Below are 10504 nucleotides of genomic sequence, written 5' to 3'. Positions count from 1 at the left end.
ATATTTTGGGGGGTTTTGGTTGTTCTGTTTGTTTGTTTTTTGTTTGGGTAGAAATTTGACATTTTATTTCCTTTGGGCTTCCCTATAGTCTTTGACCTTCAAGCTTCTATTCTTTCTTTCTGGTAACAATTATATGTATGCAAAAGGAACTGATGTATTGATGAGAACAAGCAACCAACCTATATTTTTTGGTTGTTTTACCAGTAGTAAGGGATGGAATTTTAAAAAATCTATTCCCATTATGAATTAGTTACTAAAAATTACTAATGGCAAAATGGCTTTAGGAAAACTTAAATACACATATCTCTAATGGTTTGCTGAAGTACTTTCTTGCAGCCACAAGCTGCAACATCATCAGGTCAGGTGGGCATTTCCTCCCTCAACTTAGTGGGTAGCTTTGAAGTCAAATTGTCATGTACAATGGTCTGTAATATTCATAGAAATATGAAAGGAATAATAAACTCTGACTTAATTGAGCACTAGAATTTGAATTAGGCACTTTAGCAGAAGAGCTGAGATGGCTCTTGTGACCCTTCAGTGCTGTAGCACATCTGATCTGTTATCATATTCAACTTCATCCTTAGTCTGTGCTGCATTTCTTAAAATCTGTATTTTGTATTTATCCTGAGGAAGGGGAAAGAGAAAAAAAATCCATGTGTTTTGTCTTGTAGTAAGAAAATTGCTTTGATATATCTTGCTAGATAGAAGCTGTCAAATGGAGTTATCGAGCAATGAGTAAACATTCATTTGGCTGAAATCTCTATTGGAAATTAATAGCAAAAGACTGGAAATTAACAGTGAAAAATGTAGTAATCAAAGTAAAAAAAACTAGCAAAGTCTTTATTTGGTGTTTTGTTAATTCTTTTATGAATTAAAAAACATTATTATTCCTTTTAAAATGCTGCTACTACAGGTATTAAAAATCAGCATAAATTGGAGTTATTGTAAGGTAGATAAATTACATGATCAGTGGCCTGCCCAAGATCAAGATTGTGGTAGAGACTGATCAGGCCTAAAATCCTCCCCAGGTCCCCTGTAAACTGTTCAGCAATTAGTTGGCACTGACATAAGCAGACTCTGTAGTTACTGGGGATTGTTATTGGAATGGGGATCTTTTCATGCTAGACAGCATAATTTTTTTTCCTCAACAGAACATAACATCTCTAGTATATCTGCAAATTTGTCACATTTTTGTTGGCGCTTTTTTATTCTTTATTTTCTTGGGTAATATAGCTATTTGTTGGAGCTTGTTGTGTCAGTAGGAGCTTAGATGATTTATTAATAATTTTAATGGTACTTACAGATTTTTAATAAATTATGAAATAATAAACCCTTAAAATATAATTTCAGGAAAGGTCATTTTTAAAGAAAATATTATTTTCACTAGATTTTGCTGAAAACACAGGAAAACAAACCAATTTTGAAATCCTAAAAGATTTGAGACTAAATTAGAACAGTGTGTAGAATAAACCTCTATGTGTACTTTAGGTCTAATTTATCAAATCATACCATAACCTTAAATGGGAATAAAGAGATCTCATTTATTTTGCTGGCAGATTACACATAAACTACTTATGCTCTTAAGTAATGCATTACTGTTGATAATGGGTATATAAGCATGTGACTCTTGGGGATGGTACCCTGCAGGGAATTGGACTTGGGGGTCCCTTCCAACTCAGCTTATTCTGTGATATATGTGATACTAAGGTAACACATAGCTACTTAAAATCTGTGTCCCAACAATTACTAAAACTTCAGTGGGCTAAACTGGAAAGGGAAGCACAGATAAAGCACCTGGTTAATAGTATTTAAAATGGCAGCCAAACAGTTGTGCGTCTTCCTGCACAGTGTAAGCAGTGGTTTTCATAGGCTTTAGAAGGCTGAACTTAACCTCATGTATGGGAGGGGCAACATAACCCTTTGGAGGATGTTAATATACTATACAGAAGTAGTTCAATGAGTCTGTTTGTCTTTTAAGTTCAGTAAATAGTCATAAAACTGTGGAATTATGTTAAAATATATTTTTTTAGGGACACGCGTATAGATAATGTACAGTGATGTAGTTTCAGTCCAGTATAATGAAAGTTTGACAAGGTCAGGGAGTCTTAGGAGTCCAGGCATGGGTGTGGTTTGAAGCCTGCTGAGTATGAGGCATCACAATGTCAGAATACCTACAGCTTTCACAGCAATCAAAGCTAACCATTCTTTTTGTTATTGTTTCTCAAAAGAACTGACCTAAAATTTAAAAGCTCAGTTGTAAATATTATCTGCTACTTCTTCTGTGAAAGAATGAGGGTGGATTACTCTCCTCTTTAAAACCTAATTTAGCATCAATGCATTTCCCTGACCACATGCTCTCTGTTCTTCTTGCTCTGGTAAGCTTGCCTAGAAGCTGATCTGCATTGGAGCTAATCAAAATGCTTTACTTCACCTCGCCTTTGTCAGCATACAAAAGCTTATGTCAGGAAAGCTTTCAGAGGTAATCAATCCAGAAAAATAGATCAGCAAAAGGAAAACATGGTGAATAAATATTTCATTGCACTATGTAAACCTGTTGTTTTAAATAGCAAAACAAACAGCTTAGGCTGTTTTCTTTACATATTTTAATTATTCATTTATTTTGTATACAGGCAATTGATGTGTTCATATGCAAGTATCATTCCAACAATTGGGATGATTTGTGCAGTGTTCAAAAGCATTAAATTCCTTGACCTCTGTCATATTTTGGTAACTGCTTCCCAGAATGGAGTGATATGTCCTCTCACTAGAGCATCCTTTTTCGTTAATGATTATTATGGCCATTGCAATTTGTCTCACGTTACTACATTTAGATGGGCCATGGGCTTGGCACCAAAGATGATACAATCTTGGCATCCTAAACACTATGGATTTATGCTTGAAACAGTATTTCCCTGTCTTACACTATTAGGAATATCATTGTCAAATGGGGAATCAATGGTGGACATGCACACATATGTCCAATGGTGGAAACACATGCCTGATGTTTAGTGTAGAAGTTTCTATGGCCTGTCAAAATTATTGTGTGGGTCTGCAGCTAACAGGAACATATATTTTCCAAGAACTTTTCAGTGGTGCCCAGCAGAACAATGAGGAGCAATACCCGTAAACTAAAACACAAGAAATTCCACCTCAACATGTGGAAGAACTTTTTCACATTGTGTGTGGCAGAGCACTGGAACAGGCTGCTCCGGGAGAACATGGAGCCTCCCTCTCTGGAGACATTCAAAACCCACCTGACCATGTTCCTGTATAACCTGTTTTAGGTGACCCTGCCTTGGCAGCAGGGGGTTGGAATAGATAATGCCCAGAGTTCCCTTCCAGCCTTGATGGTTCTGTGATTCTTGGAAAGCACCCAGTACATCAGCACAAAAGTGTGTTTGTCCACTGGATTTAGTCATCCTGATCTTACCATATCAACAGTTGTAGTTTCTATCTTCTGCCGTTCTCATACTCTTCTCTTTTACTTCCAGTTGTAGCCCAGTGCATTGGCTATATAGAAAGTCTTGAATTAAAGGAGCTAAGATATTCCATACAAGCTGTCATTCTTGTCCTGAAGGTTATCTTGCACATTATTCCCTCTTAAAAAAAAATAATCTCTGGGAATTACTCCCTCTTCTGGACCTTCTAGGGCTTTACAGATTTTAGGTTAGAGTTCTATCTACTCTGCCATGCAGATTAATTTTAAATCACTTCAGGAAGGGTTAAGGAACATAAAAGAGTCTTATTGTCAGTGGATTTCAGTGATTTGGGCTTTAGTGATTTGCACTAATTAGAATCCTTATGTGAGTAAGCAGTTAAATGAAAATGTTTGTGAACTCTCAATTATTTACATATTTTCTCTGAGAATATGTCTAACTTCAACATGACAAATTATTCTGCTCAAAATTTTATTTTGACACTGAGTCAGTTAGAATCTCTCCAGAGGACATTAATGCATTTGTCCCCTAGCAATACTGAGAGAAAAAAAAAAAGATGTAGAAACCTCAACCAGAAACTCATATCCATGGTTAAATGATGGGATTTACTCTCCTAACCAAAGGGTTATCCATTCAAAATTCTCTACTTAGTGACTATGGACTGGCTAATCACCCTAAATCACAGGAATTTAAATTCTGTCAGGTACAGAAAGTGAGCTGTCCCCAGCACTGGGGAGGTATTGACTTAACTCTTAGAGTCAGTTGCTGAGGTGTGGTGATCAATTTGAGACTTAGATCAAGTATTGTCTGAACGAGGACTCTATGCTCGTTATCAATTGTCTACAGGCCACATTTGAGGTTGAGTCTCCAAATTCCAGAGGATGTAATTGCCAAATGTAGTTAAGTGTTTTCAAAGCCCTAGCAGACACTTCTGTGCATCTTAAAATATCTAAACATCTTTGCAGTGTTGTCTAAAGAAGCTTATGTGGCTCTAGATGAAGTTGAGGGCAGAACTGGGAATGGATCCAAGATCATTCAATGCCTAGTCCAGCCCATCAGCACAAATCATCTTCCTCCTGAAATTTGCTTCAGCTGTGCCACAATTCTGTGCTCAATTCATTAATTTTTAAAAACAGGTACTATATACCTTAGAGTGAGTTTAAGATTTAATATCTTATTATTTATTGATTACATTGAAATCTTCATAAAAAACCCTATATGGCCATGAATGTGCCCTTAAACTTACTTGAAACCAACGTATGACTTGGCATAGTTGCTCCTGTTTTCTCCAGTGAGAGAGCAGTTTCATATTCAGTATGTCCACAGTGTTATTCAAGCATTCTACTGACTCCACAAACAACATTTGTAAACAAAACAGTACAGGAGCGAGCACTTTTTCAGACAAGACAGTCTAGTGAAACCAGTAATAATTTTCAACAAGTGCACATTGTAAGGCAGAGCAGACATATACAGAGGACATCCATATTTTGTTTTAAATCTGATCCCACCCTGTTTCTACAAGTGATACCAAGTGTTTTGCCTCCCATTTTCATGCTTTTAGAATTAATTAGAATGCCCCTGATAGTCCTTTCAGTATTTTAAACCTTCTAAAAAGTGTAAGTGTATGAAAGAGTATAGTTTACATTACTATATTTTTCTCAGGAAAAGCCTTCTGTTTAGAGAAAATTGATAGAAGGTACTGACTGTATACAATCCATGATAAGTGTTGCTGAAACTGCAATAAACATTGCAGATTGATTTATTGTGATAATAGCAATCTGAGAGCTGGATACAAATGAAGAACTTTTGCTGTCAAGGTCAGGTGATAGCCCAGATTCTATTTTTATTAATTATTCAGTCTGAATGCCTAAAGACAGTGTGTCCCTGGAGAATTAAAAATTCTGGACTGAATTCTCCAGGGCAAAGTTTCAGTCCTGTTGCTCCAGGGATAGAGAAAGTTTTACACTTGGGATCTTTCTCATTCTCAGAAGAAAATATGGTAATTCCACAGTATTGGAATTACCTTCTTAGAAAGCATTAATAAATACCTTAATTAGACTCATGAAATTGTGGAAGGAATCATGTAAAGTTCTGCACAACAAGACATTAAAATATACCTGAGATTGGGAGAAAATTCTTATTCGGAAAAAGACTTACATTGCAAAGGAATAAAATATGGGAAATTTGAGTAAGTTTGTAATGATCCCCACAGCTTAATGGAGAGGACACATTCATCCAATCATGGCTTTATTTGAGGTCACATGCTTCTGATATATATGAATATTTTAATATATTTTACTAAGTCTATATAAGCTGTGTATTATTCTAGGTTATATATTTGCAAGTCTGAAGGAGTAGTACTGTAAAATTTTACTTATATACAGTTGAGTAGAGCTTAATAGACTAAGTTGTGTGTGGAAGATTTCCTTCAGCATTAAAAGGAGTTGTGATTTCATTGTTCATCTCAGATGGAATTGGGTTAAGACTTCATTTATCATAAGTGTCTGTTCCCTGCTCTCATGTTCCTCAGTACGTCTGTGTCACAGGAGATGTTGCCTGACAATTGCCTGACAATTGCAGAGTTTGAGGCTCCTAGGACCATGTAAAACTTTTTTCAACCTTGACAAAAGCTGCTCAGCTTGCTAACACGTTATATTTCTTTTTCTCTTTTCTTTTCTTTTTTCCCTTTGGATCCTGGCCTGATTAAGAGGGTGGTTTTATCACACAGGATTTTGTAGTTAGGTCGAATTGGAATTCTCCCTTGTGGAGAATGTGAACATTTGATTCTTCTTTGATTCAAAACTCTCCCTTAAATTCCTTTTATTCCTTTTGTGGTATGGCTGAACAATAACATTGGTTTGAAAGTGTGTGGCTTTCTTTAAACTAATATTTCCTTTCTTGCCCTTCCTGTTTTCACATATATTCAAAACCCAAAACCAAGACAAACCTGGTTATTTTTAGAGCCAACTTTTTAATCATAAGTAGGATGTTCTGGAATTTCAGTGCACTTCAAGGAATTGCAGAAGCATAGACTGGATAGTGCTGAATTAAAGTGTCAGCTCTATTGTCTTCTGATCAATAAGATCCCTTAAAGAACCCAGAGACACTGACAAAAGAAGAAAAGTGAGTCATTTAGAGAGAACACTGTAAATGCAGCAGTCATGATGGTTTGAGCGCAAAGCTGTGAGTAGAGCTTCAGTAAAAGAAATGGAGGCAAACACAGCCCCAAAATAAATAAAATATCCAGAAGATGTTGGAGGTTTTTTTATTGACTGTGTCATGTACCACACAAAATAGCAATAAATTGTTTTTTCTGGGTATCCTAATTATGATATGAAACAGGAAGTAAGGCTGAATGGTTTGATAGATGTGAAACACATGTTTAGCGAGACAAAGGATAGTAATGAAGGATAGTAAATTACACTGCTGTTTTAATAGCCTGTCACCAATGGGATATACTAAGGCCACAGGAAGTATTTGCGGGTGAATGCTTTTTCTTTTTTAGGAAAGAGAATGTAGTTGGATGACTCCTGGCTAAACTTGTCATTACTTAGCTGTGAGCCTTTTCTATGTATCATTAACAAAACTCTCCGTCCTTGACCTTTCTGTATATTTTCATTTCACATTTTTGCAGGAGAAAGGGGTGGGAGGGAGTGACAGGAGAGAACAGAAATAGAAGGGGAAGATAACAGTAAAGGAGATGGTGTATTTAACAGGTATTGAGAAAACAGATATATTTGCTGTTTCTGCCACTAAATTTAAGTATGACTGGACTAGTAAGATACTGTTTTGGGCTCTAATATGCTGGAGTCTATGTCTCTAGGGTTATTTGTCTCTAGGTACATGAAGAACAGAACAGATGTAAATACATTAAATCTCTTGTTTGCAAGTAGCTTAGACTAGCCACCTTTTTAATGGCTGCTCTTGTTGATAGAAATGAACCTCATTTGGGTTCTGATCTGGCGAGGTCCTGAATTTCATTGTTATCTTCAAGCAAGAGCTGGGTTCAGCGGGTCCATGTGCAAAATTAGAGGTATGCCCAAATGAGTGATTGAATGACAGCCTCATTAGCAGTATTTTGAAGTGCTTAAGACCTTGAGTATTTCATGAGTCACATTTTGAATAGCTATGTTTATTAGAATTAAAGAATTTTGTTCCATCTTGCATGTAAAAAAGAAAATAGACTCCTAATACTATGCAAATACACGTTATGATTCATATCTGCAACAATACCAGCAAGGAAAAAAAAAGACTGTGTAAAATGAAAGAGACAATAAGATATGTCAGATAAGATTTTAAAAGCTTTGCCAGTGAGGAAGAACTGAAAACCCTACACTTGAAACCTAATGATAGAATATTGGCTCAAGTGTTGTAATTACTTTTGCAGCATATTTGTCAAGTCGTTACTAGAAAAAATGGCTGCTATTCTTCCTAGAATCTGCATTACCTTGGTGGTTTTCTCTGTTCTACATATAGGACCATGCTGAATTTTAAGAGATCTGAATTTGGCTGAGGATGAGCAAGCAGCTGTTACCTTCAAACATTCTTCTTGAGAATTCAACAGGAGGTCTGAGCAAAAGAGAATATCTGATTAATCACCTTATCCCAGATCAGCCACAGGAAATCATTGCTTCTGGTATGTCTGGGCTTGACAGATGTCTGTTGGATTATTGTGCATTACTGTTCGAACATCTCTAAAATTTCCAAGATACAGATGTAAGAAGCAGCATAAAATGTCAAAGTCACACTTTTTTGTAAGAAACAGAATAACTGAGAAAGTGACATGAGACAAGATCCTTCAATATGTTAAAAATTTTCTTGAATATATAACTTTTTCACATGTTACAAACCAACAGCATGAGACACTGCTTGATGTTGGCTACACAGGGCAAACTTGGAAAGCACAGCACAACAGCAAAGATCCTTATCTGACTTTATGGGACACAAACCTCATTTTTAAAGAACTGGCTCTGTAGCCTATCTACATCTTGACAAATGATTAAAATGAACCAGCTGCTGGTTTCAGATACTTCTTTCCATGCTTTAATAAATTGTACAGTTGCTGTTCAGAAGCTTTATGCAACCCAATGTATTTTTCAAAGTCTAGAAAGAAGGCTGGTCTTGATGTGCAGGATGGGTCTGACTTTTGTAATATTGTAGGGATCAAAAGCAGTGGTGCCAGTCACAGCTGAGCCAAGAGGGAGCCTGGCTGAGCCCAAAGGTGCCCAGGGGAGTGATAGGAAAATGGCAACCCCACAGCGCTTTTGTTCCCAGTGGTGAACATCTTTTGCGGGTGAAATACCTCCTCTTTTTGTAAGGTTTTGCCGTTAATGTTGCTGTTGTTATTGTGCATGTCTTATCCTTGCTTTGTGCTTTCAGTAAATTGTGACCCCTACCCATATTCTCTGCTTTACCAGAAAGGGCGAGAGAAGGGGAGTGGTTTATTTGGAGTTTAATTTCTGTCTGATGCTAAAGCCAGCACAAAATGTCAAGCACTACTATGGATTCACGTGGACTTTTAGTAGCCTTTCCATTGGCCAGTGGGCTTAAAGTATGAGTATGACAGAGAGAAATAACTGTTTTTTCTTTTGCAGTCTCCAGTGTGAATCTTTTGGAAGAGGAAGGAGACAACTAATTTCAATCTAAATAGCAATTCATTTATTAAAAATTATATTACTCTCAATTTTAGAAGGCCTAATGAGCATGGATATTTTTTCCTTAATATATAGCCTTAGAAATGTTTGATCTATTCTTTCCCACTCTCCCTCTTAGACAGTACATGGAATAGGTTAAGGCTAGATTAAGAATTTGGACAAATCCTTTGCTTTCACTAAAAGCCCTATAGATTTTTCCATTATTTTTGTTTCCCTGCCATCCCTTTTCTACTTGCGATGAATGTTGGTTTGTAAAGAGCTTTTCTACTATGCTTTGTTTGTAAAGAACCTTTCTACTAGGCTTGATCTATTCTGTGTAATGAATGAATTTATCAGATAGGATATTGTAAAATAGTCCTGAGCAATGTTTATTCAGTGAGATCCCTAGAGGAATATTCTTGGGGCAAGAATAGGGCCAGAACTGTTCAAGGAGGGTATCAAAGGAAACAGTAAGAACTCAGACCCAGCACACTTTGCAGTTTGAATTTAGATAAATACTGAAACAACTACAAGAAACAGTTTGGTAAAATCAATTTATAATTAAAATATAAATTAGTAGTAGGTAATTTGCTGGTTTGTATTTAGGGTTTTTTTTTTCCCTAAAGCTTTCTTATTAGCATTTTTTTCAAGCTCAGGATTAATTTCTGTTCAAGCAAGAATTCACAAGAATAGTTTTGATGTTGTCCAGCTTTTTGCAGTAAACATTACATATTTTTATCCAAACATCCTTTGTTTATATTTTCTGTGCTTTTTTCTCAGTTCAACACAGAAATACCTATGTTCAAGGTAGTCAGTATTGAAGTGGTGGCTCTTGTTTTGAGAATCCTTTGGACTGACCCTCTGGTAAAATCATGGTTTGTTCATTATGGGCAAATACTCTTTTATGAACAAGATATTGTGTTAAGCATTTAAGATCTTAGTTAGCAATGTACACAAAGTTCTCTTTATGGCACTCCTTTATTCAGGCATGTGGTATTTCAAGCCTGTAATTCAGTACTGAATCTTGATTAGCCCTGGATTCACATCTGGTTTTGTAGATGGGTCTGAGGCCACCCGTAATATTTAACTTATTTTTATGTCAGTCTGTATTAGGGATCAAAACAAATTCAAGCAGATCTCAAAAGAATGAGATAAGGTGATCCTCTGATCAGTTTAAATCATATTTTGACTTAAAAAAAATCACTGGCATAATTTGTGATGCAGATAAATGCTCCCCATGTCCTTACAAACAAATGTCCTATTGGCTTCAGTTGCAAAAGAAATGCTGAAGGGTGAAAATCTTTGTGTGAATACAGAAATGTAGGAAAAGAATGCTTCTGGGAGTCTTGAGGATTATAAGAAACAATGTATAACAGAAAAACAAAATTTAGGGGGCAGATATTGTAAATGTGTTCTTTTGAGATTTGGACCATA

Source organism: Geospiza fortis, unplaced genomic scaffold (genome assembly GCF_000277835.1).
Source record: "Geospiza fortis unplaced genomic scaffold, GeoFor_1.0 scaffold112, whole genome shotgun sequence".
Classification (NCBI taxonomy): Eukaryota; Metazoa; Chordata; class Aves; order Passeriformes; family Thraupidae; genus Geospiza; species Geospiza fortis.
The sequence above is the reverse complement of the archived record's forward strand: the minus strand, read 5'-3'. Positions refer to the sequence as shown.